The following is a 7,467-nucleotide window of genomic DNA, read 5'->3' on the forward strand; positions in this document are numbered from 1 at the left end:
CAAGTGTTGAGTCAATAAATACAACATATTGACTTCAAGCAGTGTCTCCCCGCCTTTACTCTGGCCATGTCCCTACACCCCTTTAAAAGAAGTATACAGGACTTAACAGTCTTCTGTCAGCCTGTTTCATGACCTATGGAATTAATGTTCTACTCAAAGACCCATTTAATATAGGTGGTAACAAACAGTGGATTTTTGAGTAAATGGGTCCTTGTCACTGTCACTGTTGTGTGTTGTGTACCACATATTGAGGTGTCTGTGTTCGTTTGGGTACCTCATTATATATTCTGTAGTTATTTTTTCATCTTACAAAGTGTAACAAAGTCTACTGTGTTTACTTAACTGTTATAAGTAAACCATACACTTTAAAAGCATGGCTTATTTCAGTGCTACATTGTTTGAGTAAAAATTTACAAACAAAGAGTGAGTAAAATGTACTTGAAACAGAGTATAGCAAAGTAAACTTCAAATGAGTAAGTTATTTGACCTTATTTTAAATTTACTTATTCTCTTTGTTAATTTTACTTAACTTAGTTAATTCCATACATGTGAAATTTACTTAAAAATATTAGTGCAAAAACTTGCAAAAGAAAAATTTTACTTTTTTTTTCAGTGAAGAAGACCTTGAACTCTGATACACTCGCATGCAAACGGGAACTCAAGACAAGCACATACATCATTTGATCTCTCTTAATTGTTACTATAATTCTTAATATGCCATATTATAAAGTTTGATCTTTGAGTATGATTGGTTGCCCAGGACATCCTGGATTTTATTGCCTGATCTTGTGTATATAAATATGACCCTTCTTCCTTCAAGAATGTTATGGTACACAGGCTCTGTGTCGGCTTAATCATTCTCCCTAGATATCTTGCACTACTGCTGCTGCCACACATCACAGAGGTTGAGGCACCTGTTTTCAACTGATGACTCCTAGTACTGAGGATTCAGATCAGTCTACCTGAAAATTAATCTAACACTTAACCTGTACACATTTGAAATATTATAAAAGCACGGCTGTTTCTGGAACTTCACAAAATCTTCCTCTGAGATTCTGAAGGCAACAGCTTGAAAACCAAGGTGAGTTTTTGCAACTGAGACCTACTGAATACATTTTCTACCTGAAGTATTTTTGTGGTTTGCATTGGAGAATCCCCAGTGTCCAGCATATGTGTGCATGCAGACATCTAACTTTTCCTGCTTATTCATTTCAGGTTCATCATGGCAATGCTGAGAAGTTTTCTGCTTCTTTTTGTCATCATCTCCATGGGGAATGCAGCAGGTAACAAAGCTATTTAAAATGTACAGCATTCCATTGACTAATATTTGCATGATTAATGAGGGGTTTACAGTACATGCACATAATCACACAAACAGAAAATAAGCTACATAAATAAAAATATAAAAAACCTTTATATAAAAAAAAAAAAAAAAAAAAAAAAAAAAAAAACATTCTTTGCTGTGAATATTACAAGAACCCTAATGTTTATGTACTGGATGCAGCTGATTTAACCAAAACATGCCCAGTTGGATGGACAAATTTTACGTCCCGATGCTACAAGTACATCTCTCAGCCGGCTAACTGGATCAGAGCAGAGGTAATGTGTTAGTTACAAGGTAATTTGGTCACACTTTATATTAGGTTTCTTTAACGATAGATAGATAGATAGATAGATAGATAGATAGATAGATAGATAGATAGATAGATAGATAGATAGATAGATAGATAGATAGATAGATAGATAGATAGATAGATAGATAGATAGATAGATAGATAGATAGATAGATAGATAGATAGATAGATAGATAGATAGATAGATAGATAGATAGATAGATAGATAGATAGATAGATAGATAGATAGATAGATAGATAGATAGATAGATAGATAGATTTAAATGTTAGTACATATTGGTTAAAGACACTTAATATATAGGGAATGGTAAGTTTTTTTTTTTTGGTTTTTTTTTTGTTTTGTTTTTAATAGTAAAACTTTCTTTTCTGCAAATAAATAATAAATAAAACTGATACTGAGCAAATAAACAGTGCAGAAAAAAAAATCAGTGCAGACTTTGTTTGCGAATGTCTAAAATATTTAAAAAGTCTTATGCTTTATGCAAAACTTGTGCTTTTTACTAAACAAATTAGATTTTGTATTGACAAAAAATCTGTCTCTTTAGAGAAACTGTCAAAGTCTTGGTGCGAATCTCGCATCTGTGCGTAATAAACTGGAAAAAAATTTCCTGCTGAGTCTGTTGCCTTCTTCTGACACACGTTCTTGGGTTGGTGCTCATGATGGTGTACAAGTAAGTTCAACTGTGTGTAAATTGTTTGTGTAAACTGAAAATTCTGTTTAAAACAGTAAAGGCAAAGTCTCTAATGAAGATGGTTTGACTTAACCAGAACTTTATTAGATATTTCTAAGTCTGACTACAGTAGTGCACTCTTTGTATTCACTCTCTCCACTCTTTAGGACGGACAGTGGATGTGGAGTGATGGAAGTGCATTTTTATACACCAACTGGTGCCCTGGAGAACCTAACAATTCACAAACTGAGAACTGTTTGGAGATCAACTTTTCCCGTAAGAATGCAGTCTATTTTTTTGAATACTTTCAATTATAATTTACAATACTATAATTTCATGTTAAACGGTAATATGAATTGACTCATTTGGATTTTTGCCTTAAGTTGAACATTCTAAATTTATTTATTCTCACACTATTATGATGATCAGTATAACTTATTTCATTATTCCTCCCTACAGCTAACCGTTGCTGGAATAATGCGCCCTGTTCAATCTTAAAGAGCTATTTATGTGTTAAGGACCTGTGCAGTCATCCTGCTCCACAGTTACTTTGATTGAACTTCTTTTATTTTTTCTGATCTTATTTTTACAAAAATGTTATTCTCAAATAAAACCCCTTCTAAACTTTAATCTCTTCTCAATATCTTGAAACACTCCTCAAATGAATAAAACCATTGATAAGGTAAATCATGTGCATTGTGGACAATCAAATTAATTTCTATAAAAGTATAAGTATATTGTGTAGCACAGTTTGAGGTTATTAGAATGGCATTAAATGATGTCATCATCAGGGGAGGGGTTTAGCATTCTGCACACAGCTGTGTGTAAAATTTAGTGTGCATATGTCAAAACACATCAGCGTGTTAAAACTTTGCATGTTCATGGCCCTAAATGAGAAAAAGTCACAATTTCAAGAAAAAAAAAAAAAACAACAAAAACAAAATAGGTTAACTGATGTTTCTGACAACTCAAAACAAACTGACCTGCAACAGTACACAATGGTTAATACACATATTTAAGACTATAGAAATGGCCAGACAAAATCTATTTCTTGAGTTTATGACATTCTTACCGTAGGACGACAGTCAAACAGGAAGCAAAGATGGTCATTCCATGTCAAATCAACCAAATTTTAGAAACTTCCCTGGCTCAAATGTTTGATTTTGTTAATAATTTTTTTCTGTAGAAAGACAAACATAAATAGGGATGAAAGCCAAAATATTAAATGTCACAGAGGTATATTTACTGATTAGTCCACTATTTTGTAGAGGGGAGTCAAAATGACCATTTTCACCTGAGATTTGAAGTCGATTTACAGGGGTGTAAAAATTACTTTAGAAAGATTGGCAGGATCGTTATTTTATTTTTACACATAGATTGGTAAGTCTATTAGTAAACTCTTTTGACTTTAGCAATCTTTGTTATATTATATGCGGAATGCGGTGACAGTTAAAAAATGGCAAAAAGCACTTCTTGTGTTTCTTCCCTGAATTCCTGAATACTTCTAATACAATCCAATACTTCCCTGAAGTATGGTGACGGCATCCCATCAAGAAGCTACTATCACTCAATCACACTTCAGCTGTTACTTTTGTTGTCTTTTGAGTGTAGCTGGATCTTTAGTACTTCTATTCCTTAGCTGCGCAGCATATACCTGACAACACTTTAGTTGCTCTTTGCAGAAATTAAGTTTTATTTACGGCCGGGAGACCTCTGGTCACAACAACCGAGTGAGTCTCAATGAATAGAACGATACATGCACATTTAAGTCTTACAGTTGAGTAAAAATCATTGCCTTCTTCATTGTGATTTGTTCTTTGTTTGTAATGATCTAAGCTAATCATATGACTATTAGTTCTCCTGTGTTAAGCACTTTTTGGGTAAGTCTACATGGTCTTTGACCTGAGCATCCTTAGTTTGCATTTTCTGTACATTTCATGTTGGCATAAACTATATTTCTATCACAGTTTCTTCATTTTGAAGCACCTCGATGGTTCAATCCCAGAGATATGGACATGTTAATGTGGCTCCATTAGTAAATTGGTAATTTGTACACATTTTCAGTGGTCAAAAACCAAATGTGGGTCACTTTGCATACAACTGATACCTTTAGAGGAATATCTGAAGAACAAATAATGTTGAAACTAGACATGTATCTCATTTTTTTCTATCAGCTCGAGTAAATATACATCTGTGACATTTAATATTTTGGCTTTCAATGCTATTTATGTTCGTCTTACTACAGAAAAATATTAACAAATTTAAAAAAAAATTGAGCCGTGGACCTCTGGTTGATTTGACACAGAATGACCCAGATGACATTTACAATAGCTGAAAGGGTAAAGAATATCCAAGGGGGCACAAAAGATGAGAAAACGAGTTACACGAGTTAGATGTATGACGTGTTTCGGACCGGGTTTCGGAGAGTTTTTTTTTTGAGTGTCTCCTGTATGACGTCAAAAGAGAGCGGAATTCCTTGTACCGGCACTTCGCGTGCACACAGATCACCCGGAGCAAGAGCACGCCCATCAACGCGTTTCGTTCGGGATACGGAAGCCAAGAGAATTTTCAACAATGGCTGTGTCCCGATTCAGGGGCTGCACCCTTTGAAGGCTGCATGCATACATAATCGAGGTAGTCTTTTTAAGACTTTTTTTAAGAAAAATAACCATTAGATTGCAACGTAAGAAAGAAATTACAGTATTTTACACCTCACAATGAATATCAGTCAATTTTATTACGGTTATTGATATTAAGTATTCTGCCTTCAAATGCGACCTCCGGAGGACGCAGCCTCCGAAATGAGACGCAGCTGCTGTCACCGAAGGAGTGTGTTTTTGGTTGTGAGGGAAAGATTACCTTTTTCAGCTTCCCAAAGAACCCAGCGTCAAGGGAGCGTTTTTCCGGGGCAGTAACGGAGTTGCATATGTATGTTTGTTTGTTCCCGGGATTTCGGTGACAAATACTTTGTAAACAAGTCCCAGTTCGGCGCTGGATTTGCAGATCGCGGGTGGTGAGTAAAGCTGCATCAGATGTCTGTGTTTTGTTGGCAATCGGCGTGCAAACAACATGAACGTTTTTGTTCCCTTTTTATTTATAATGATGTCGCAGCTAGCAGACGATCTCTACAGAAAAGCTGCGTGCACTCGTGACTCTTTAGCTCCACCCACAGCACTGACAGCAAAAATTACTCCAGGAGCTCGGAAAGACTCGGTTTAGCATATCTATCTTTTATAAATATGACAAAACTAAAGACTTTTCGGAAATATGAAGGATGCATTGTTACTCTAGATGTACTCAAGATTAACATGAGATTGGCAGAAACTGTGTGTGAATCTGATGGTGAATACAGTTTGAGACTGGAGTGGGGATAAGAAAAAGTGCATATCTTTCCTCAGACAGTAAAAAATTACTGTAAAAGGTTGGTTGTGTATTTGTATGTAATCATTTTTAGCAGAGAAAGTTGCATACACCTTCAGATTAGTTTATAGCATTTCTGATTCCAATTGTGTTTTAGAGCTCACCCAGGAACCAACTATAAATGTCCCACATCTCACAGTGGGAAAGAAGGCCGAGATATCCTGCAAAGTTCCAGGGGATTGTATGAATACCTCAGCAGATATTGTTTGGACAGGGTGAAGATGCCAGATGAAATTAGACCTAGTGTTCTTGGAGTGCCTGAAGAGCACTATTCAATAATGACTTTCCATCCTGAGCCTGAACATCACAATACTAAACTCACCTGCACAGCCATTTTTACTTAAAGTACTGTGATCCTTGAAGTAAGACGTATGTATTATTTCACTTATGACACATACATTCAAATTTGAAGTAAGTTGATAAAGACCATCTTTGCAATAAACTTATAATTTTTCTTCAGATGCCCCTAAAATCCTGTTGTTTGGTGTGGGGTGATGAATTGACCTGCATGTGTGTCAGCAGTGGTTTGTCGTTACCCCAGATACACTGGCCAATGTTTGACAGTGAATATTACACTGCTTTTTCAGCAGAGAACACCATCAGCATCATCACCGTCTCCATTGCTAGTTTCAGGAACATCAGCGCTACCATTAAATGTGTCAGTGAGAATCTCACGCACATAGCCTATGAAAAACATCTGTATGAATTCACTATAATTGTGGATATGGCTTCTTATATGAAAATGTCCTTTATTGTTCTCTCATTTTTCTCATCTTTTAGTAAGTTGGAGTTTGTCCACCCTTTTGGATATTCTTTACCCTTTCAGCTGTTGTAAATGTCATCTTTGTTTCCTGTTTGACTGTCGCCCTACGGTAAGAACTTCATAAACTCAAAAAATGTTAGATGGCCATTTCTATAGCATTAAATGTTTGTATTAGTCATTAATGCCACACATTCTACCATTACTGTTTTGACAGAAGGAGAGAAAAGCATGAACCAAATGATGACAACCATGTCTACATGACTTCATTGAAGAGAGAGGAATCTGTGTATGAGACAATTAAAATGTCCTCAGAGAGATCTTAGTGCTTGATCGACACATTACAGCTGAAATGAAGCTTTTTGTTGAGTTTATGTCAAGTGGCTTTTCTTACACATTAGTATAAAAAGTGGAACAGTTAACATGCGTATTAGCACATGCTAATGTCCTACAACTCCAAACTGAACAACAGTTGTTTTTAATATGTGTCATTTTTACTTCACGCCAGCAAAATGCTTTTGGAAAAAGTACTTTCACTCTGTGTATTATTATCAGAGTTTTAGAAGAGGTTTGTAATCCTTATGTTAATATATTTTTATAAAAACAAAAACTGACTGTGGTTAAAGGTCTTACATTTTCTTTTGATTGTTTCAATACAACAAAAAAATGATCTTTAAGATAAAAAGTTTGAGACAAAACTCAAATTTTAAAAGAGTATATTGGCTGATTCTCTCAGATCTACTTTCAAATTTCCTCTTTAAATTTGTTCATCAGATCACTTTTCGCAATGTTGGACAGTAATATAAAGATGTCCCATGATCTTAATCAAAAGGGTGATTTTCAATCTAAAATAAATGCAAATGTTAAGAACAAACCAATTTCATTTTTAGATATTGTTAAAATATTTTCTTCAGTCTCATCAACTATAAAAAAGCCATTTGTGAGTTGATTTCTGCAAAAACTATAACAAACATGCAGGCAT

At 35.0% G+C, this 7,467-nt stretch overlaps 1 pseudogene; it reads left to right on the top strand.

Annotated features, from left to right (window-relative positions):
- The first annotated feature begins 1,338 nt into the window (after positions 1-1,338).
- On the top strand, positions 1,339-6,873 carry LOC125262027 (annotated as a pseudogene).
- The last annotated feature ends 594 nt before the right edge of the window (positions 6,874-7,467 follow it).

Source organism: Megalobrama amblycephala, unplaced genomic scaffold (genome assembly GCF_018812025.1).
Source record: "Megalobrama amblycephala isolate DHTTF-2021 unplaced genomic scaffold, ASM1881202v1 scaffold557, whole genome shotgun sequence".
In the NCBI taxonomy this organism is placed as follows: domain Eukaryota; kingdom Metazoa; phylum Chordata; class Actinopteri; order Cypriniformes; family Xenocyprididae; genus Megalobrama; species Megalobrama amblycephala.